Source organism: Cervus canadensis, chromosome 3 (genome assembly GCF_019320065.1).
Source record: "Cervus canadensis isolate Bull #8, Minnesota chromosome 3, ASM1932006v1, whole genome shotgun sequence".
Lineage (NCBI taxonomy): Eukaryota > Metazoa > Chordata > Mammalia > Artiodactyla > Cervidae > Cervus > Cervus canadensis.
Genome location: NC_057388.1, coordinates 62,081,143 through 62,105,470, shown reverse-complemented (window position 1 = coordinate 62,105,470; position 24,328 = coordinate 62,081,143). Strand labels below are relative to the sequence as shown.

General features: G+C 45.3%; 1 long non-coding RNA gene across 1 annotated transcript; it reads right to left on the bottom strand.

Annotated features, from left to right (window-relative positions):
* Positions 1 to 9,969: 9,969 nt before the first annotated feature.
* Positions 9,970 to 24,328, bottom strand: LOC122438425. The gene is made up of 4 exons (XR_006268547.1): positions 23,102 to 24,328; positions 19,935 to 20,163; positions 13,526 to 13,613; positions 9,970 to 12,443 (listed from the first exon to the last, which is right to left on the bottom strand). It is a non-coding gene; the product is annotated as an uncharacterized LOC122438425 (long non-coding RNA).

The following is a 24,328-nucleotide window of genomic DNA, read 5'->3' as shown; positions in this document are numbered from 1 at the left end:
AAAGGTTTTTATAAGCCAGATGCTAAATATTGTTCTCAGAATCAAAGTGGAAAGTGAAAGTGGCTCAGTCATGTCAGCTCTTCGCGACCCCATGGACTGTAGCCTGCCAGGCTCCTCTGTCCATGGAATTCTCCAGGCAAGAATACTGGAGTGGGTTGCCATGCCCTCCTCCAGGGGATCTTCCTGACCCAGGGATTGAACCCAGGTCTCCAGCATTGCAGGTAGATTCTTTACCATCTGAGACACGAGAAAAGCCCAAAGTGGGCTTTATAAGTGTTCTCTCATGCTTAGCCTGACTTTGGGTTTCTCAAATGTAACCATCCTCATCAGCTTCCTAAGCTGTGTAGGTGAGCACACACAGACTGGTCTTGCCCTGGTATCTGTTCCTTCACCCTGGACAGCACAGTGGAGATTGATAATCCACAGGACTCCCTTTCTCCAGGTATGAGTTTGATTTAGAATTATATTACCAAGGAGTTCCAACAGAGGAGCCTGGGGTTGGCATTTGCCCCCCAACTCAGGGCAAGGTGAGATCACAGCTCCTCCCTCCCTTCCCTATGATCTCCCAGCTCCTGAGGGTGACTCTTGGATGGGAAACCCACAGCTTTGCATGATAAACAATGCTCAGAGATAGTACACTGGGGACTCGTGTCAAGGAAAAAGAACATTTTCTTAAAGCAGCAGGACTGGAAAAGAACGTCCTCTTCTATCTTACCTCGCAGATAAGTTTTCTGTCCACTGTGCCCTCCTCCACCGTCCAGCCTGCCCCTGGTCTTATCCACAACGGTGTCCTGCTGGCTCCCTTCCCAGAAGCCAAGCCCCTGGCTCTGGGCATCCTCACTAAAGAAACGCAGAACCAGCAGGAGCTTGCGCAGCTGTTTTTCATTTCTAGTTTGTATCCTTAGGCTCAGCTGTGTCTTCCTATCAGTCGATTATGAAGAAAGGGAGTTGATAAAATTTTCTCTCCCTGAGTCCAGAACAATCCACAGGGGTGGGCATGTGAGAAAGATGAGGGGGAATTTTTCTTGTCAAACTTTGTATGAACATGAACATACAGCTTAAACTAACTATTTCTGCTTTACATTTATTTTAAATGTGGTAAAATATACATAAAATTTCCATCTTCACCATGTTGAGTATACAGTTCAGTGGTGTTAAATGCATCCATGTTGTTGTGCAACCAATGCCTAGAACACTTTTCATCTTGCAAAACTGAAACCCTGTATCTCAGAGTTAAATAACCCCCCTTTCCCCCTCCCCCTGCTCCTGGCAACCACCTTTCTTTTTTTTAAATTTTGTTTTATTGAAGTATAGTCAATACTCTTCTACTTTCTGTCCCTGTGATTTTGATTACCCTAAGTTCTGCATATGAGTGGATTATACAGTATGTCTTTTTTGAGACTGGCTTATTTCAACCAGCATAATTGAACCACTCCTCAAGGTTCATTCAGGTTGTAGCATGTCAGAATTTCCTTCCTTTTTTGAAGGCTGAAAAATAGTTCATTCTAACTATTTTGTTTATCCATTAATCTGTCAGTGGACACTTGGGTCATTTCATCTTTTTGGCTATTGTGAATAATGCTATTATGAATATGGATGCTATTTTCTTCATTCCTCTGTTCTTGACTCTGGCCAGGGATACCAATAGTACCTCAAGTAGTGTTATTAGGGTGAAAATAAGCAATCTTAAGTTTTTTTAATTTATTATATTATTTTACTTCTGAAATAACACCTTAATGGAAAACAGAAGAGAACAGATCTTCAAGTTTATAACAAACAATAGATTTTGAAAGAAAACAGAACGGAGCTCCTTGGCTCTGGCTGCACTGGGGAAATTTGCTAAAGCATCTGTGTCCAGGTCCCACGCTCCTGAGAGTCTGAAATAATTGATCTGGGCCTGTTAGAGTCACCTGAGAGTCTTTAAATGGCACAACGCCCAGGCCCTACCCAAGACCCATTAAATTAGAACTTCTGAGGGCAGAGCCCAGGCGTTGAGGTACTTTAAAGCTTCCCCAGGTGAGTTTATTGCTAGCTGGGACTGAGAACCACTGGCAGAGCTGACACCTCCACCCCCAGAAGGACTAAAGTTGGGCCACCTGGACTGGGATGGAGCGAGGCAAGAGCTTAGAGAAAAGGGGACACCTGGTTGGGATCCAGATGGAGGGGGCCATCCCTGAACCTGGTCGCATCTGTATAAGTGGCCCTTCCATTAAACTCTCCTCCATTACCTTGTCTGAGTGAATCACCCTTTCTGCTAGATTCCAACTGCTACAGTTGTCCTCATTTAGACAAGGTTTCAAAAATCACTGAAGGCCAGGTTGCCATGAGTAGATGCTCTAAGACTACAACTGCTAGACCTGGATCAGGAAAACTGTCAAGAGCCAAGCATGTTGTGAGATAGCGACTCCAGCCCACCCTCACCACCGACCTCTCTTCATCTCGGGCTTGTGACTCTTCTCTCCTTGCTGCCCCCAAATCTGCAGTCCCAAGGTCAGCCAGCAGAGGGCACCCGGTGGGTCTGCATCTCCCGTCCTGGCCCCGGGGTGGCCAGCTGCAGTGGCCGCCACACCCACCTCCGCCCAGAGCAGCGCCTGGAGGTCCCCTGGGCAGAGGACTACAGGCAAAGCAGACCACACCGTGCCTGATGTTTCCTGGACACGGAGTCATCACTACCTGATGGCCCGATGGATTTCAGACGTGATTTTCTTTTTACTTTTTTGTGGATTAATAAATTACACAAAGTGCATAAAACTTTATGCAGGTGGATACACTTTTACATATGTATACACCTGTGTAGCCACCACTCAAAAGATACCAAAATTTCCAGCACCTCAGGATGCTCTCCTCTACCCCGCCCAGTCAACTCTCCTCACTTCCACAAGGGCAACCACTATTTTGTTTTCTTTCACTAGAGATTAATTTTGCTTATTCTTGAACTCCATGTCAATGAAATCATACCCTATTTACTCTTTTGGGTCTGGCTGCTCATGCTGTATATTACATCTGTGAGAGTCAGCTGTGTTAGTGAATGACGAAGGAGTTTGTATTATTCACTGCTGTGTGGAATTTCATTTACAAATACATCACAATTTATCCATCCTACTCTTAATAGACATTTGGGGTGTTAACAGATTGGGGGCTATTATGTATAAAACTGTTATGAACACTTTCCAATGCAATTTTTGGTGAACATGACACTCATTTCTTTTAGGAAGATACACAGCAAAGGAACTGCTGGGTCATAGGGTAGATATAAAAGATGCTGCCAGTTTTCAAAAGTGATTGTACCAACTTACACTCCCACCAGCAATATCTGCTTATTCTAGTTGCTCCACGCTCTCATTAATACTTTATATTATCAGCTCTCCTAATTTTAGCCATTCTGGGAAGTGTATAGTTATATATCACTGTGGTTTTAATTTGCATATTTAGTATATTATTAAAGAAACCAACAAATTTATAAGGCAGAGAAATCAAGGAGTCCTTTGTGCTGTTGCCCTTGCCAGGGAAGAAACTCCTCTATTCTATTCCCTGGGTTTTTCTGGATGGTCTAAGAATTAAACTGACATGTGACAATAGCAGGAGAAAATCAAGCAAAAGCTTAGTAACATCTGTATGTTGGGGCCCAGAGAAGGTTACCCCAACATATGCAACAATAGCATACTGATTATTTTGAATTAAAGTTTCTTAAGAAACAGCCATTGCAAGAGGGACACTCTGACCGTCCTTTCTGTCTCCCTGAAAGTAGGAAATCAATATTCCTGTGAGAGGTGCCCTCCCTGCACCTGGAGGTAGTGTGTCCTCAGATGCTTGTCGTGTCCGACTTTTTGCGACCCCAGGGACTGTAGCCCACCAGGCTCCTCTGTCCATGGGATTCTCCAGGCAAGAATACTAGAGTGGGTTTCTATTTCCTCCTCCAGGGGATCTTCCTGACCCAGGATTAAACCCGCGTCTCCTGCATTGGCAGGCAGGTTCTTAACCACTGCGCCACCAGGGAAGCCTCTGTAGGTAGAAGGATGCCCTTATCCCCAGAGATGGGGAATTCAGAGCCAAGAAGCCTCTGTAAACAAACCGTGTTCCTTCTTTCATTTACTACCTCAAGCCCACATTCTGTTTCAATTCTTCACTAATTTGGCACCTAAAACTGGTTTCTTTTCCTGCCATTTCCTCCTAAGCTTGTGGTTCCTTTGTCTAAGAAGTATAAAAGCTGCCTGCTTTGGTTACTTCTTAGGTCCCATTTCCATGAACCTCTGTGTGAATGAATTTAAGTTTGTTTCTCCTATTAATCTGTCTTGGATCAATTTATTATTATTCCAGCCACAAGAACTCAACAGGGGTAAGTAGGAAATTTCCTCCTCCCCAACTTACACATGGGAGAGACTCAGGAAAACTAACTCTCCAAAACGGCTAAAATCTTCACCTTAAATACCACCTTTGGTTAAAGACAAAGGAAGACGTTGGGGCAGTGGTTCAGCACTTCAGAAAGAAGGAAGGAACTTCATGTGAAAATGCAAAAGAAAATGTTTGGTAAATAAATGTTTGTTGGGCCATGCAGGGACAATGGGACACAGAGTGGACTCTTATCTTTAGGCTTTTCCAATTCAAGTTAAAAGAAAAAAAAAGAAGAGGGTCAGGGGAATTAAGCACTTAAAGACACCAAGCTTTTCTGAGCAGAGTTGGGCTCAGAATGTGGGGCCTCCTTAGTGATGCCCTGGGCCCTCTCACACAGCTTCAGATGACCTTCAGGTTCTGCCTGCAGGTCTCAAGGTGGAGAAGACTTAAAAGTCTGTCTGACCCGTGTCTGGGCTGACCCTTCATCACTAGTGGGATTCCTCGGGCAAAGTCGTGTAAATGAAAACCTTTATGTAAAGGGACTTCTCTGGCGATTTAGTGGTTAAGACTCTGAGCTTCCACTGCAGGGGGCATGTGTTCCTGCAGTCCCTGGCTGTGGAACTAAGGTCCTGCATGCCACAGCTAAGGGTTCACATGCTGCAAGGAAGATCGAAGCTCCTGAGTGCTGCAACACTCCTGGCACAGCCAAATAAATAAATAAAAATAAATATTTTTTAAAAAGACTTCCCACTTCTTGCAAATTTGTCTCTAAATACGAAATATTTCTCCCCCATCCCAGGAAGAGGCTGTCTCAGGGCTGGTTTTGTTGAATGCAGTGTCCTACACCATCTTCTCCACCAGGTGGCAGCGCTAGAGCCCCAGGCACAGCCGTCAATCCCCAGAGCCTTCCTCTCAGATTACCACGAAGAATTTTCTCCCCTTCGTATTACTTTTAAATAACTCCCCCAAAGAACAAGCTTTTTGTTTTGTTTTTGTTTTTAGAGGATATAAGTTTCTCAGCCCCTGTCTTTCCATAGGAATCAGACCTTTAGTCCCCCAAAGCCTAATCTGAGCCACAGCCACAGGGCTTGACCCTCTCATGATGAAGTCTTTGCTGCCGGGTCTTTCCAGTCCCTGGACTGGCTGAGAGTTTTGGGAGTAAGACAGATCTCGAATGACTTCTACCTCTTCCCATCCCTAAGTATGAGATTTTGGGCAGATTGATCTTGAAACCTCCATTCCCTCATCTGTAAGATGGGCACGATGATGATACTCACTTCATCAGGGTGATGTGCAGATTAAATGAGGGTCTAGCATAGTCCCTGGTACATGGAATGGACTGATCAATGTCAGTGCTTATAACCATAGTGAAAGAAAGTGAAACTGTTAGTCACTCAGTCGTGTCCGACTCTTGCAACCCCTGCCTGGCTTCTCTGCCCATGGAAGTCTCCAAGCAACAATACTGGGTTGCCATTCCCTTCTCCAGGGGATCTTCCTGACCCAGGGATCAAACCTGGTCTCTTGCATCACAGGCAGATTATTCACTGTGTGAGCTACCAGGGAAGCCCTGTTATAACCATATATACCTACAAAAAAAGATACAAATTGCTAACAAGGATTATTTCCAGTGGCAAGATCAGAGCAATTTTTATCTGTTTTTGAATACTTTTCACTAGGCATGCATTGCTTTTATGATCAGGAAAAAGACAATTAGCACATAACAGACTGTTGACACAAGTTGCTGGTGATTCCACTGAAATATTGAAGTGTTTTCTCTACTGCTCAATCAGCTCTGGGGGGCTAGGCCTATGTCTTATCTATTTTGATATCTTTAATATTAAATGTATCATTTGAAACCCAGTAGGTAGTCAATATGGAGTTCCCAGGTGGCTCAGTGGTAAAGAACCGGCCTGCCAATGCAGGAGACAAGGGTCAGGAAGATCTTCTGGAGAATGAAATGGCAAGCCACTCCAGTACCCTTGCCTGGAGAAACCCTTGGACAGAGGAGCCTGGTGGGCTACAGACCGTGGGGTCGCACAAGAGTTGGACATGACTTAGCGACTAAACAAGAACAACTGCAGGTAGTTAGCATTCATTTCTCAAACAAACTCTCAGTGATAACTGTTTCTGATTTTAGTTTCTCAGTGTGACTGAACATCTTTTCTTTTTCTATGATTTTTTTCCCTTGCTTGGGTCCAATTTAGAATCTTTTTACTAATTGAATCGTCTTCAAATCCTTCCCATGAGAATTCCTCTTAGACTGTTGAGCTGGTTTCAGGTGAGTTTTCAGAAAGCCTTTCACCTGAGCTCTGCACAACTTCTACCAGGAGGGGATATGAATGGGTTTTGAGTTAAGATCAATCTTTTTGGTAGCTAAAAACAAAGACACAAGTACCAGGGTAACCTAGATTTCACAAAAAGATTTTAAAAGGAAATAAACTTCTTGAGAAATGTACCCTATTTTTAACTTGGAACCCATGGTGAAGAAGTGGTTTGCTTTTATCTGGAGTAGAGGGTGTAGGGTTATGGAGGATAAAGCTTGGCGGTTGCTGTCCTTTGCTTCCTTTGATCTTCACTTTTCAGGAGTGGAACTGTGGGGCTCTCTCTAGAAAGGACAGGCTTGGGCACAATGCTGCTCTGGCATTTCTTTTAAAGAAGCAAAAGCAAAATAGATGACATCAGCCCTTGGCAGCTGATACATTTTAGTTCTTTCCTCACATTATTGATAAACCTTGGATTCTCTCTTTCCAGGGAATTTGAATCTGATGAGAAGCCCAAAAATAATTACTGCTAAGCCACCTGAGGCAGGGACCTTGCGAGACATGGAAACTCTACAGCAGCCCCATTTCTGCAGAGTCTCAATATTCAAACCCTCCTTTGACCCCTCTATCTACATTAGATGCTCCTTTGATTACAATGTCCAAACACTGAGACTCCTAACTGGGTCTTAAAATATTCTAAGTCAGACTTGGGTCCAGGGCCCAGGTGAAGGTGGCGAGGGGTGGTGATATGTGGCCAGATGTGGCAATGGTGGTCCTGTCATTGACGGCTGCATCAGGACCGCATGAAGATGGAGGGAGAAAGAAAATCTGGGTGCTTGCACACATTGGTCAAGATGGTTACTGTCCCTTGCAACCTAAGATTTCAGTTGATGTGACACCAAAGCCTGGCTGTGTTCTCTTTGGCCCCCATACCTGAGCTCCCGATCCTGGCAGGAGTGGGGAGAAGCTCTTGCACTCTCTGCCTTCGCACTTGGGCATCTGGCCCCTGAAGCAGAACAGCCCTGTCTTCTGCCACCTGCAGCTCCTCTCGGCAGATGGCTCAGGCCTGGTCCTTGTGAGGCTGAGCTGCAGACATTGTCTTTCCACCCCTGTGTCTCTGTCCCCAGGCACTAGGACATAAACATCCTCTCTGGAAGAAAAGTTATGACCAACCTAGACAGCATATTAAAAAGCAGAGACATTACTTCGCAAACAAAAGTCCCTCTAGTCAAAGCTATGGTTTTTCCAGTAGTCATGTATGAATGTGAGAGTTGGACTATAAAGAAAGCTGAGTGCCAAAGAATTGATGCTTTTGAACTGTGGTGTTAGAGAAGACTCTTGAGAGTCCCTTGGACTGCAAGGAGATCCAACCAGTCCATCCTAAATGAAATCAGTCCTGAATATGCATTAGAAGGACTGATGTTGAAGCTGAAAATCCAATCCTTTGGCCACCTGATGCAAAGAGCTGACTCATTTGAAAAGACCCTGATGCTGGGAAAGACTGAAAGTAGGAGGAGAAGGGGACGACAGAGGATGAGATGGTTGGATGGCATCACTGACTCACTGGGCATGAGTTTGAGTAAACTCCGGGAGTTGGTGATGGACAGGGAGGCCCGCATACTGCAGTCCATGGGGGTCGCAGAGTCGGACATGACTGAGCGACTGAACTAACTAAATTGGCATGAAGACAACAAAAGAATAAATAAGTGAAAGAAAGGCAAATCATGCATGTCTCCTTGGCAGAGGCCAAGCATCTCTGGATTGTCAAACTTGCCCTGACATGTCTGATCTAAGAAGTAAAGGCCGATCAAGCTCACATCTAAAACCCTGGGTCCTAAGGTTTTCCTGTTCTAGCTGACAGGAAACACTGCCCTGACCCTTCCCCTCCAATGATTTAGTAAAGAGCTTGGAAAAACTCCACTTGTTCAAAGATGAGTCATCAGAAAGGAAACTGCAAAGAGTCTCTTTGGGCAGAGGAAAGGGAGAGGAAAAGCAAGTAGCAAATGCAGATTCCTCAAAAGAAACACTGCCTTAGAGCAGACAAGGGCACTGAAGCAAACAACTGCCAGGCATTTTAAACAACAATGAGATGGTTGCCTCTAAGAAGACAGAGTACAGGGGAAGGATGGTGAAGCATCTGGAGGTGAAACATGAGCTCAGAAAAAAAGTGGAAAAAGAAAATAGAAATTAGCCCAAGGAAGGAAAAACACTGCTGAAAATATTGTTAAGGACACAGGGGCAGGAATAACCAAAAAAGTCAGCAAAATGAAATGGAAATAAATGAGTTTAAGAGAAATAGATGGGCAAAGACACCTGATGTTTGTTAATTAATTTATTAAGCACCTATGATGTACTAGGCACTATTCTAAGCACCAGTGTAGGGCAGCAAACTTGCCTCCCCAAAATGTCTCTTGGGCACACGGATTATTTTGAGCTGAAAACAATCAAGGCCGAAAAGACTCTGGAAGAGACTTTGATCTTCTGCTTAACTGCCTGAAAGAATTTAGATAGAGGCTCTGTTCCTAGAATAGAGCCTTTACCAGCTACATGTGCAAAGAATGTGAGTCAGGTGTGCTGGGGGAACTCAGCAGAGAGCAGAGTCCACTCTGTGTCCCATTGTCTCTCTGTCAGCCCAGCAAACATTCCTTTCCCAAATAGTTGCTTTTTCATCTCCATGTGAATTGCCTTCCTCCCCTTTGAGGTCCCAAACCAATACCCCCAACATCGTCTTTTGTCTTCAGCTAAAAACAGTATTTAAGGTGAGGGTTTTATTCACTTTGGACAGTTAGTTTTCCAGGGCCTCTTCCATGTATGCGTGCATGCGTACTTAGTTGCTTCAGCTGTGTTCGATTCTTTGAGACCCTATGAACCATAGCCTGCCAGGCTCCTCTGTCCATGGGGATTCTACAGGCAAGAATACTGAAGTGGGTTCCCATGGCCTCCTCCAGGGGATCTTCCCAACCCAGGGATTGAACCCTCATCTCTTATGTCTCCTGCATTGGCAGGTGGGTTCTTTACCACTAGCGCCACCTGGGAAGCCCTCTCCCATGTATACATGTTATTAAAATTTTGTTTGATTTTCTCCTGATGATCAGTCTCATGTCAATTTAACTCCTACACCAGCCAGAAGAAACTAGGAAGGCAGAGGACTATTTCTTCCTCCCCAACTCTAGGAATACAGCAGCTGCATAGCTGACACTGGTTGGGAACTTACAGCCCCCAAAATAAAGTCGTGTCTCATATTCAGCTTTCCAGACCATCTAAAGTAGAAAATGTAAAGACCACTGTCGAAGGACCAAGGGAATGAAAAGTGCCCATTGAACTGAGAAGCATCTTGAGACAAAACAATGAGACGGGCAGCTCTATATGGTTAATGGATCAGTTTATTACAGGGTCACTTACTCACAGGGTGGGATCCAGGTCAGGTGGTCAGCAATCCAGAAGCATTTGCAGCTGCATTACACACCACTGAGGGGCCACGGGGACAATTTTATAGCTAGTCTAAGATCTAGAGGTATGTGCCTGGAAACAGGACATGCATTCCTAAGTCAAGATTTCTGAACGCTAACTGGGCTCGTGGGTGCTGGGAATACGTCAGTGAAGTTTGCATCATTGTTTGGGGACTAACAGTTTAGAGGCCACCTGATCCCTATGATTATTAAATAATATCTATGAACTACAAAGCCCTTGATGACAGAGAAGTGATTTACTGCACAGCCCTGGGTAGGGTCAGCAGAAGGACAGGAGAAATGGTAAGGTCCCAAGATGGGGGTCTGATATGTTAACAGCCATACAATCACCCAACGAAGGTGCAGAGTCAAGGTATTCCATGGACTGCTCCTGCTCCTTCCCTTTGACAGGCATCTGGTAGCACCCAGCATTGTCAAAGCCTCCTCAAAATGAATTTCCCCGAAATTTCTAACTTTACCCGTGTCTTCTCCATGCCGTGGTCACTGTTATGGGCTGACCTAAACCCAATGGGACTGTCTTGGGAAATATGGCCCTTAGGGAGGGAGTTAAAATTAAATAAAGTCATAGGGGTGGGCCCCTGATCCAACAGGATTGGCGACTTTATAAGCAGAGGGAGATGCAGGAGTGAGTACGCACACAGAGGATGCCAGATGAGGACGCAGTGAGGAGGAAGCTGGCTACAGGCCAGGAAGAGGAGTCTCACATGAGACCAAATTTGTGTTACCTTGATCATGAATCTCCAGCCTGCAGAACTGTGAGAAAGTAACTGTTTGCAGTTTAAGTCATCCAGCCTGTATCAGAATTTCCTTTGGCAGAATCATATTCCATTGTATGTAGTATATACCACATTGTGTTTATCCATTTATCTCCTTCTATATTCTTTAGAGTTCTTTACCCTTTAGTGGTTAACTCTCTGTTATTAGTTAATAATTAAACTTTCCTTGTTCATATTATGTAGTTCCTATCTCCTGACTGCGACCTTGACCAACACACCTGCATTTGGGAACTGCCTTTCAGTATGATTTTGATGGGGCCAATCATAGCCCCTCATTCCTCCCATCACAAATCATACTGTCTTCATTGCGCTAGTAACAGTGATGAGCTCCAGGGCAATAACACACCCCAACCACCACCAGTCAGAATCCTTCCGCAGGATGGACAGGTGAACGTGGGAATCCCCATGGATTGCTTCTCTAGAGTTCTTGCAGCCACATTTCCAGACACCACAGGAGGCTTATCTTGTGGTAGGAGGAACTGAGACCAATATGCAAAGAGAACTAGAGATGGAAATGAGAAAGGAGGAGGTTTCTGATTCACCTAGAGGTGGGACAGCTGGAAAAGGAAGTTAGAATTTAAGGAAATGAGGAAGTCAATAAGAATAGTGAGTTAGGGCAGCCAGACAGTGGAGGAAACCTCAGGAGCTGGTGGCATCCTGCTGTTCTGATCATCATGATATCAAGACAGGATCTTTTTTTGGGGGAGGGTGCAGGGGCAGGGGCAGGGGGGACTTCCTTGGCAGTCCAGCGGTTAGGACTCAGGGCTTTCACTGCCGTGGGCCCAGGTTCGGTCCTTGGTTGGGGAACTAAGATACTGCAAGCCAAGCAGCATGGCCAAAGAATAAGTAAATGCATTTTTTAAAAGAGAGAGAAGGGAGGGGCCCAAAAATGGGCTGGAGAAAGGCCCCTGGACGGGGCACTGGTTGCTGGTGGGCCCTGGTGAGAACAGTGTGGGTACAGAGCTCTGGACTGATACCGTGGGTCCCTCCCTGTCCACCTCCAAGACCCTCGAGGGCCCTGGGCTCAGGCTGCGCTTGTGTGCTTAGCCGCTCAGTCATGTGCGACTCTTTGCAACCGCATAGACTGCAGCCTGCCAGGCTCCTCTGTCCATGGGCATTCTCCAGGCAAGAATACTAGAGTGGGTTGCCATGCCCTCCTTCAGGGGATCTTCCCAACCCAGGGATCGAACCCAGGTCTCCCGCACTGCAGGTGGATTCTTTTTTGACTGAGCTACCAGGGAAGTCCTCGGGCCATGCTTGCTGTTCCTCAAAGGTGCTGTGGCTCTCAAGCTTCACCAGCTCATCCTTTTGACCAAGTCTGACTGATTCTCTTCAATTCAGCCCAAGCAAGGCTCTTCAGAGAAGCCCAGCAAGTCAGCTTCTTGATCCCAAAGAGGAGGTACTTGGTGTGTTCTTTCCTCAGTCAACCACTTATCGTCATTCTGTTGACTCCTCAGGTTTGTCTCTTTCTCCAGCCTGTGGACTCCTTGAAAACGGGGACTTGGGTTTATCCATTTTTGTGTTCCAAGTCCAGGGTCTAGCCTTGAAAGGAGCTTAGGGCACACAAATGGATCAGTGTCTGCAGGGGTGCGCTCGTGATCCTCCTGTGAGAGGAGAATGTGATCTGGTTACCATGGAGCTGAGAGAGCCATTTGTCCACCTGCTGTTTTCAAAGGGAACAAATCACAGTGAGCTGACTGCATTTGGGCATCCGGCCAGCAGGGTCTGCAGACTCCAGGAGCATGGATGCCGTGCTAACCCTGAGATGGCTGAGACACACTTCCAGCTATGCAGACACCTTTCTGCCCTTTTCTCCCAGGCAGGTAAACTATTGAGGAATATTGAAGAATTGCCTTCTTTCTGTCCTTGGCAGATTTAAAGGGCTCACCTTTTGCCAGTGTTCCCTTAGTTCTCATGCCAGTTTTTTCTCTCCCCCTTCAGTGTCCTTTCTACCTCCTTGCCTGCTGCTATGCTAAGACAGGGGTTCCACACTCTAGCCTGTGGGCTGGATCCTTGGAGGACCTCAGTCTTTTCCTAAGGGCCTTCTTCTGTTTGGATGAGGCCCACCCACATGATGGAGATTTACTTTACTCAAAGTCTACTGCTTTAAATGTTAATCTCATCTAAAAATTCCTTCCAGGAACATTTGTGTTTGCCCAGATATCTGGATGCTGGCCTAGCCAAGGTGACACATAAAGTTAAACATCACACTGTATGACCCAGTGCTGGTCAATGGGATGTTGGCTACAGTGATTGAGTACCCAGGGCTTCCTGAAGAGAGAGACAGCTATGCTGTCCTGTTACCTCTTCTTCATCCTTCCTGTCCAAGAGGTGAGCCTATTAACTGCCACTTCACTAGTCATCTTGAACCAGCCCTAGAAAAGCCAACAGAAATTTAAAGAACTCAGCCACAACATCCTTAAGCCTTGCACCTGCCCTGGACTTCTTATCTTTGGGCTTCTTTTCAGATGAGAGAAAAACAGAGCACTGTGTTGTTATGCCTGTTTTTCATGTCTTTGTTACTTGCAGCCAGAAGCAATTTCTAGCTAATATTCTCTGCTTCCTGGCCATTCAGACCTCTCTCAAGTCTGCACATTCTTGAACCTGGCTCCCAGGCTCCCACTGACTCCCTGTTGTACCTCAAGTAGATGTCCAGTCATTTGGGTTAGCCTGAATGGGATCTTACCTGTATCCAGGAACCCTCCTGGTATAAGGCATAAGCCATGTAGGAAGGACTAAGGAGATGAGGGACATGATGGGGGAGATGGAAGAATCTGAAAAAAGAATATAACTGAATCACTTTGCTGTATGCCTGAAACTAACATATTAATAGTATTGTAAATCAACTATACTTCAATTGAAAAAAGAATTCTGTCTTGAGCATCCAGATGGACACCACCTTTTTCCCTTCAGCAGGCAGTTTATCATCCTCATACCAAACTCTTGTGCCTGTGGAAGTGTTCTCAGTGACCAAAGAACACACCATCTCTCATCTCTCCCCTGGAGTTGCCATGGTCACAGCCATTCAGGTGGTCTCAGGCTGCATCATCAAACATATTGACTTCAGAACAAGGGAGGTGATGCTCCTGCCCTCTTGACTCTGTTGGAACATACACCAGGTATATCATGTCTAGTCTTGGCCCCTAACTACAAAGAGAACTGGAGCTAGTCCAGGTAAGGTGACCGTCAGGAAAACACAGCAATGAGGACGTCCTGAGGGACTTGGGACCAGACAGCTCTTAAGGGGATAAGGCTCCTGTGCATAAATGTCTAAGGGCAGAGGGTTCTTGGTGGCCCTGATACAGAGCAAGGACAGGTGGGCAGAAGCTGTAGGTAGGCAGACTTTTGCAGCATAAAAACGTTATCTGGGTCAGAGTTGCCCCGTGTGGACAGGAAGCCTGAGGAGGGAAAGAACAGCCCCTGCTGAGAGGAGTTTGGGGGGCAGCTGAGGGGTTCCTCCTCCTAGGCACCAGGGATGTGTGGAACAGGGACCACAGCTCAAATGCCCACAGGTGCCAGGTGAGTCACCTGTAGGAGTGGTCCAGCCAATCACACACAAAATCAAAGTTAAAATCAATGGCAGTAACAACAAGCACTATGCATACAGATCAAAGTCTGCAGCAGAGGTGGGACCGAGTGGACGCAGAGCTTCTGCCCAGGGAGCTGGGGGTGGGGGGCTGGAGGAACAGTTAGGTATGCCCAAACTAATACCTTTTGCTGGGACTGCCATAATAAAATACCTCAAACTAGGTGACTTCACAGAAATTCATCATCTCACAGTTCTGGAGGTTGGAAGTCCAAGATCAGAGTACCGGCAGGGCCGTGCTCCCTCTGAAGCTTCTGAGAAAGGATCCTTCCAGCTTCTAGCAGCCTCAGGTGTTCCTCGGCTTCTGGCAGCACAACTCCAATCTCTGCCTCTGTCTCCCATGGCCATGTTTCCCCTGTACTACCCTCTTCTTACAAGGACACCAGTCACATTGGATTAAGGGCCGCCATACACCAGGACAAACTCAATTTATAAGTTATAATAATAACTTAGTTATAGCTTCACTGACCCTATTTCCAAATGAGGTCACAGTAGAAGGTGACCTTATCTTTTTTGAGAGACACAACTCAAACCATAACTGGGAGTCTGAGGTCCCGTCCAGCTGGAGACATGTCAACCTAGGGGTACAGCTAGCTTGGGTGAGCCTTGTGCTTATCTGTCTGGTTTTGCTGTCCTGTCTTCCCAGCTTGCATAAGCTTCGTCCTCCCCATCTAACTGGCAGAGCCAGAGTTCCACTGATGTGTGCTGACTGACCGACTCTCTACAGGACAGGTATGGAGGGTCAGACTGCCTTAGGGAAGAGCTGAGAAGGCGCTTGAGGGCTTCCCTATGGTCACGTTCTGGGGGCAGGGTCCCTGGTGCTCAGAACCCTGCTCAGAGGCTACTTCCTGCACGAATGCCCCAGAAGGCCCGGCCTCCACAGGCTTGTCACTGCCCTCGCGCTGCGGAGCTATTGGTTTGTGGGGAGATGCTCCCCTCTGCTGGACAGAGGGAAGTCTGCTCTTCTTCCATTTCTTGGCATGTGTTTCCCTAAGTCGCAGGTTCACAAGCCCATAGTAAAAACAGTCAGGGGCCAGAGGGTAGCAGAGCCAGTTCCCCCGTTATTCAGTGGGGGAGACTGAGGCCAGAGAGGGGAAAGGCCTTGTCTCAGGTCACACAGAGACCAGACATGTGCAGCCTTACTCCTACACTAAGGTCTGGGAAGCATCTCTTAGGCTCCTGGGGGTATGGGCGGGAAGAAAGCCAGGGTGGGGCTCCTGGGAAGTCTGCACACGGCTGAGCTTGGACGACAAATGGCCAGAGAAGGAGAAGGTAAAGAAGTAGAGGCATCAGAAAGCTAGACAGACCCTGACCCAGGGAAGACAGCCAGGACCACCAGTCAGTCCACTCACTCAGGATGATTCCCACCAGCCTGTGTGCAGTCTAACTCCACACTCCTAAGAAGTCATGGACAGACAGAACTTTGGCAAATCAAATTGCTCTTCTTACCCTCCCTCTCCTGTGTCCCAGATAACCTGACCATCTTTCCCACTTGTGACCCAGTGGTAGTACAGTAGTTAGAGGAAGTTTGTTGTTCAGTCATCCAGTCATGGCCGACTCTTTTTGACCCCATGGACTGCAGCATGCCAGGCCTCCCTGTCCCTCACCATCTCCTGAAGTTTGCCCAAGTCTACTCCTCTAGCAAATACCAGAACGTATCATAGCTCAACTGCAATGGAAACTCACTTTTTGCTGGTGTCTACACATCATAGAGCTTATCAGAAAGGAGTCAGGGAGGGGCTCTGTTCCCCATAGTCACGAAGGGACCAGGCTCTGCCACCCTTAACATATGGACATTGAGACCCAACCAGCAGAAAAGGCAAAGGCATAGAGGATGGTACATAGGCTGGGAAGTGTTGTACAACAAATTTTAGTCATGTTCGATTAGCTAGAACTCAAAGGATCTGGAAAGGACGAGAAAAAAACAGTCCAGACCGGGATTAGATGGTGATCTGATGGGAGGCGTGGCGATACAAGAATACACCTGGCAGACTTCCTACCACAGCGGCTGCTCTTTGAAATCCTTACGTCTGTGCCAAAGCACGCCCCCTACAGGCTGCTCGCTGCCACTGACTGAGCGCCGCTGATGCACTAAGGCAGCTGGTTCCGTAAGTACAGGGGACTTCTCTACTATCAACTTTGTTCCTGAACTCCTAGTGGCTTTGCTGAACCTTCCTTAGACTACACGGCAGGCTAGGATGCTTCACTCGGCCGTCTCTCCCTCTCTCCTCCCCGTGGGGTCAGACTTCCCTGTGGTCAGGTGGTTCTCCCGACTTCCCTCGCTTCCTCTTCCTTTCCTTTCACATAGGTGCTCCCCCCAATAAAATCCTTGCGCGCTTCATCCTGTCTTGACGTCTGCATCCTGAAGGACGCAGTCTAGCACGGGGGACTACTCCCTCGTATTCTGACTCTAGCTCTCTTTGGGGTCATTTAACCCAGGTGGTGAACAAAAGACGCTCTGGGTAATCTCAGAACCTGCAGATTTCATATAGAGGTACCAGGGGGTAGGATTTCAACATATTTTAGTGGGGGGTGGTGTGTGCACGTGTGCTAAGTCGCTTTAGTCAAGTCTGACTCTTTGCCACCCCATGGACTGTAGCCCGTCAGGCTTCTCTGTCCAAGGGATTTCCCAGGCAAGAATACTGGAGTGGGTTGCCATGCCCTCCTCCAGGAAATCTTCCTGACCCAGAGATCGAACCTGTGCTTTCTGCACCGGCTGCATTGCAGGCGGATTCTTTACCGCAGAGCCACTGGGGAAGTCCCTGCCCGCCCCAACAGGGTTACTCTACTGTTCTTCACAAGGGCTTTTACAAACCGTCTCCACCCTCCTCGTTACAGCCCTGCAACCCTCCTCTTCACATTCAACAAACGACTTTACCTACTCCTTCACAGAAAAACCAACACAAGGGGAGTCCCTTACCCCTAAGCTTTGTCTGCCTCTCACTTTCTATACCTCCTTCTTCTGTCCTTAATCACCATTTTCATCCTTAGGTCTAATCTACGGCCTCTGTTTTGGATCCCTGTCCTCGGATGCAGGAATCCTGCACCTCTCCCATTTTTTTTTTTTTCCACACCAGGAAATATACCCACTGGCTTACAATTCCATCTTTATTATTTGCTTTTCCTGATTCTCCTTTGTCCTCCAACACAACTATCTATAGCATGTCTAATTTGTTCTACCTTTAGAATATTTCCTAAATCCAATCCCTTTCTCTAAAAAAGAGAGGATATAGGTTTATATATAACTGATTCACTTTGCTATACACCTGAAACTAACACAATATTGTAAATCAATTATACTCCAATAGAAACTTAAAATGCCCCATCCTCTTTCAATATCACCACTATTACTATTCTGATCCAGGCAACTACAGGTAACTACCTCTAACTGGTCTCTCCACCTCCACTCTTGTCTCATTCTAGCTCGATCTACACACACAGCCAGACATATTAAAAGACACATCAGACCATTTACTCCTATGCTTCAAATGTTTCAGTGACTTCCCATTGCACTGAAAATAAATGATTTATTTTTACATGGCCAACAAGATCTATATGATCTGGTCTCTGTTTACCTCTCTGATATTATTTCATACTTCTCTCTTCACTCCCAACATTCCAGACACATGGGTTTTCGTACTGTTCTTTACACAGGCCAAGTAGGTTCCTACCTCAGGGCCTTTGCACATGCTATTACTCCAGGTCTTCTCATGGCTAACTTGTCATCTTTATATCCCTCAAGTGTCACCTCCTCAGAGAGGCCTGACCACCTACCTAAACACCACCCTTACCTCAGGTCATATTTAATATAATTTTTCCACTTTATTATTTTTAGAGTTTTTATTACTGTCTGAAACTATTTACTAGTCAGCTCATTTTTATCTTGCCAGTCTGGTCCCAAAGAACATAAGCTCCTTGTAAACAGAAAGTCTGTCTGTTCATTGCTGTCCATCCAGTGTCTAGAACAATGTCTGGCACCTAGTAGGCACTTTGTAAATGTCACTGACTATGTGACAGGTGCCAGGGCTTTTAAGCAGCATGCAAGATTTGGGGGGGTGGGGGTAACTTCTTTCTGCTGTGACATTCACTGAGCAAGTCTTCAGAAGTCCTTTGAAGGCGAGCAGTTTGGTCACTTGTGTGCCAAGCTGGAACATAGGAATCGTTTCAAAGGCTAGGAGTCTCAGGGCTTGCCTCCAGCCTCCCTAGGGGTGCTGCATAAGCCTGTCTCACCAAGACCCTGACACTGTGACCAGGACGGTGTTTGGGAACAGTTGCTGGTCTCCATTTCTTGAGAGTCACAGACCTTGGTTCCCTGTCTCAGAGAAAATTCTGCCACTCTAGCCACTTCTGCTCCTCATGTTCCAAGCCCCTGGGTAGGCATCTTCTCCCATCACCCCTAAGTTAACAGTGTCGGAAGATAAAATCTTCTCTTAACTATGCCAAGGACTCAAGGAGGGAAGGAAAGAGCAGCGGTTCTCTCTCCTCCTGATGCTTCCACACCAGTAAACTCAAAACAGACATTAATCTGGTGATAAATGACTCTGAAGCAGCCAAAGATACTATCACTCAGGACCTTGCTTCCTAGTTTTTGGAGGACAGAGGCTGAAACAAATCTCTGCTTGGGCAGGCTGGAGGTTGAGACAGAACTTTATTAATGACTCAGAAGCCAGAAAGGGCTTCCCAGGTGGTGCTAGTGGTAAAGAATTCACCTGCAATACAGGAGATGCAGGAGACGTGGGTTTGATCCCTGGGTTGGGAAGATCCTCTGGAGGAGAGCAAGGCAACCCAACCCACTCCAGTATTCTTGCCTGGAGAATACCATGGACAGAGGAGCCTAGAGTCCATGGGGTCACAAAGAGTCGGACACAACTGAAGAGACTTAGCGCACACACATACACACGGGAGCCAGAAAATAGCCAGTGAGAGAGAATTAAGGAAGCCAACCCAGCTGGATCATAGCCTGTGTTCACTCCTCCTACATTTAGGATCTTTTTCAGGGCACCTCCCTGCTTTAGCCCCCACTATTGCTGCTGGCACCTAAGTGCAGAAGACCCATAAAAATCAAGCCTTGGAGTCCTTTGCTTCTCAGGGGTTAAATGTTTACTGAATGACTATTTGACAAGTGCCTGGCTCTTCTATAGTAAGGAGATTCAGGGAGGACACTATAGTCACTGCTATGACATTCTCACTGTCAAAGGTTCACCAGGTCCTTTAAAAGTCAACAGATTGGCCACTCACTTCTCAAGACAACAGATTGTATGGTCACTCAGGGAAGAACCCTGTATTAGTTATCTGTTTTTGTGTAACAAACGACCCTAAAATCTATCACCTTAAAAAGCAACATTTATTACCTCACAGTTTCTCTAGGTGAGAAATTTGAGAGCTATTTAGCTGGGTGGTTCTGGATTAGGGTCTTCCACTAGGTTGGAGTCAAGACATTGGTTGGGGCTGCAGTCAGCTGAAGGCTGGAGTGGGGCCGGAGGACTTGCTTCATAGGTGGCTCACTTACTTGGCTTATGGTAGGAGGACTCATCTCTTCATTGGCCGTTGGTACTAGTCATCAAAAAGCTGGAGAGGAGACTTCCCTGGTGGTCCAGTGGTTAAGATGCCTAAGGAAAACGACTTAGGAAATTCTGCTAAGGTCCTTGTGGACCTATTGAAGTATCCTGAGGAGAGGTGCATGAAGCACAGCTTTGCCTTTTAGAAATAATCACTGAGGCAGAAGGAGGGAGGATGAACTGTAGGGAGGAAAGGAAAGATTTGGAGAACAGTGATAAGACTATCCTCACATGAACATGGATGTGACATTATTGATCTAAAGAATTTAAAAAATGTATAACTGTATCCAAAGTGTACAGAGTTTAAACATGGTTTAATAAAAATCTAAATAAGAGTATATCTAAAATTTTTAATTGATTTTCATATTTAAAATTTTTAAGATAAAGTCAAAATTACCTAATAAATAAAGCCAAAAACTATGCTTGCTGCTGCTGCTGCTGAGTCGCTTCAGTCGTGTCCGACTCTGTGCGACCCCACAGATGGCAGCCCACCAGGCTCCTCTGTCCCTGGGATTCTCCAAGCAAGAATACTGGAGTGGGTTGCCAGTTCCTTCTCCAAAAACGATGCTTAATAAATATAAAATTTTGAAATAAAAAAATTAAAAATACAAATAATTCTAAAATTTATATGGAAACACAAAAGACCACAAATAACCAAAATGATTTTGAGAGAAATGAACAGCGCTGGAGGAATCACCCTCCCTTACTCTAGACTACACTATAAAGCTAATTAACACAGCCTGGTACTGACACAAAAACTGACAGACAGCCCAATGCAATAGAATAGAGAGCACAGACATAAACCCACATGCTGTGGTCAACTAATCCATGACAATGGAAGCAAGAATATACATCAGAGAAAAGACAATCTCTTCGATAAGTGGTTTTGGGAAAAGTGGACAGCTACATGTATTAATAAAAGAATGAAATTAGAGCATTCTCCCACACCCTATACAAAATTAAATTAAAATGTATTGAAGACCTAAATGTAAGACCAGAAACCACAGAACTCCTCGAGGAAAATATAGGCAGAACACTCTGACATAATTCATAGCAATTTTTTTTGTTTCCTAATAAAAGCAAAAATAAACAAATGGGACAAAAGTAAACTTAAAAGCTTTTGCATAACAAGTGAAACCACTGACCAAAAAAAGGCAACCTACTGAGTGGGAGAAAATATTTGCAAATGATATGACTGACAAAGGGTGCATATACAAAATATATAAACAACTCATACAAGTCAACATCAAAAAAAAAAAAACCTGATTAAAAAATGGGCAGAATAACTGAACAGAAATTTTTTCAAAGAGGAAACGCAGATGGTCAGCAGGCACATGAAAAGATGCTCAACACTGCTAATCATCAGAGAAATGCAAATCAAAACCTATCAATGAGATATCACCTCACACCTGTCAAAACAGCTATCATCAAGAAGAATACAAATAGCAAATGTTGGCTAGGATGTGAAGAAAACAGAACCCTTGTACATTGTTGGTAGGAATGTAAACTGATGCAGTCACTGTGAAAAACAGTATGGAATTTTCTCAAAAAAAATTAAGACTAGAACTACAATATGATTCCACTCCTGCATACATACCTGAAGAAAAACCAAAAAGACAAACTTGAGAAAAATACCTGTTCACAGACCCCAATGTTCACAGAAGCATTATCTACAATTGCCAAAATACTGAAGCAACCCAAGTGTTCATCAGCAGATGAATGGATAAAGAAGATGTGGTACACTGGAATACTACTCACCCACAAACAGGAATGTAACTTTGCATTTGCAGCAACATGGATGGACTTGGAGGATATTATGCTAAGTGAAATAAGTCAACAAGAAATACTGTATGATACCATTTATATGTGGTATCTAAAAAATAAAACAAACTAGTGACTATAACAAAAAAGAAACAGGCTCAAGTACAGATGTAAGAGTTGGACCATAAAGAAAGCTGAGTGCTGAAGAATTGATGCTTTTGAATTGTAATGCTGGAGGACTCTTGAGAGTCCCTTGGGTTGCAAGGAGATCAAACCAGTCAATACTAAAGGAAATCGACCCTGAATATTCATTGGAAGGACTGATGGGCTAAAGCTGAAGCTCCCATACTCTGCCCACCTGATGCAAAAAGCTGACCCATTGGCAAAGACCCTGATGTTGGGAAAGATTGAAGACAAAAGGAGAAGGGGACAGCAGAGGATGAGGTGGTTAGATAGCATCACTGACTCAATGAACATGAATTTGAGCAAAGTCTGGGAGACAGTGAAGGACAGGGAAGCCACAATGAATTGGATAAGACTTAGTGAATGAACAACAACAAATAAAACACAAACTAGTGGTTACCTGTAGGGAGAGAGAAGGATAAAGAGGCAATATAAGGGCAAGGGATTAAGAGTATGAACTATTATGTATAAAATAAGCTACAAGGATATATTGTAGAACACAGAGAATATAACCAATATTTTATAAAAAGCTGCAAGTGGAGTGCTGTTGCTGTTGTTCAGTTGCTCAGCTGTGTCCGACTCTTTGCAACTCCATGGACTGCAGCATGCCAGGCTTCCCTGTCCTTCACTATTTCTTGGAGTTTGCTCAAACTCACATCCATTGAGTCGATGATGCCATTCAACCAGCTCATCTTCTCTCACTCCCTTAAAAACTGTGAGTCACTATCTTGTACACCTGTAAATAATACACTATTGTATATCAGCTATACTTCAATTAAAAATATAAAATTACCTGTTAAAATAAAGCCAAATAAAAATTATGATTAATAAATACCAAAACTTGTACTAAATGAAGTATCATCTAGCAGGTGCCCAATATTTAAGTTTCATGTCAGGTTAACAAACTTAAATATATTCTCTGTGTATAAAACAGTTATACTACAAAGACCTACTGTATAGCCCAGGGAACTATATTCAGTATCTTGTAATAACCAGTAATAGAAAAGACTCTGAAAAAAAAATATATATGTATAACTGAATCACTTTCCTATACACTTGAAACTAACACAACATTGTAAATTAATTATACTTCAATGAAAGTATATATTCTATCCAAAAAAATTAAATCTTGAAATAAAAGTTTTAAGAATACAAATTGTTTAACATTCTGTACCTGTTCTGCTTATGCTAAGTTGTGTGTAGTTCTCTAGAAACACAAGCTCAAAGAGGAGAAGTAATATGAATTTTCACAGTTCTGGGAAAGGTGATTTCAGTCTGTTGAGCCTGTGTACTCTTGTACACTCCTGGGCACGGGTCCTCTTTGCCCATGATCCCTTTCATTCCCTGGAAGACTTGATTTCCAGGCATCTTCCTCGCCTCCTCCACTTTGGACTAAGGTGTGTACCGTTGGTTTCAGGAGATACCCTCAAAACCATCCTCCAAAGTCAGTACCAATCCACATTCCCCTCAGCTGTGTGGGAGTGTCCCTGAGCATCTCCTAGCATTTTCCATCATTTCCATTTTAGGCATTCTGGTGGGTGTGTGTAATGCTATTTCTAAAATTAACACATTCCTTATTCTTCTATTCTCTCTGCGGAAACAGAATCCAGCTTTTTCAGCCAACCTGCGCGAGGGAGAGAAGAAGCCACTTCCAGAGGGTCCATCATCTGGGGCCTAACCATGAGTCAGGTCAGCTGAGGCAGGGCCAAGCAGAGCGAAGCCGGGACACCTGGATGCTCCTCTCCACTCCCCAGCACAGTGTCGCTTTCCAGCCTTTCTCATGTCTTTGTCTCTTACCTTTCCTCATCCTTGCTGATTCAAATCTTGTTCGCCCAGCAAAGGATGGGCAGCACTGATCTTCTCCAAATAAGTCTATCATTCCTCTTCTCCCTTTCTTCAGCTTTTGTCTTGACATTGGGAAGGCATGGATGGGTGAAGATGAACAGATCATTCACTTCTCTTGACCTGTTTCCTTATCTGAGAATCATCTGAGCTTGGGCAACACTAAGTCTAAGTCTCTATCTGTTTTGACGTCTACCCAGGTAGCTCAGTGGTAAAGAATCCGCCTGCCAATGCAGGAGACTCGGATTCCATGCCTGGGTGGGGAAGATCTCCTGGAGGAGGAAAAGGCAACCCACTCAAGTATTCCTGCCTGAATAATCCCATGGGCCGAGGAGCCTGGCGGGCTACAGTCCATGGGGTCGCAGAGTCGGACATGACCCTTTAAGAACCAGGGGGCGAAAGAACGGAAACAGAAGTGTGTACTCCCGTGGGTCGGCCAGAGCGTCAGTGCCCCTCTATAAGCCTGTGCTCGGAAGGTCCTCGTGAGTTTCAGTCCGCGTGTCTCGGACGGGGCTGAGTCCTTAAATGTCCACTAACGCATTGTGCAAATCTGTTCACC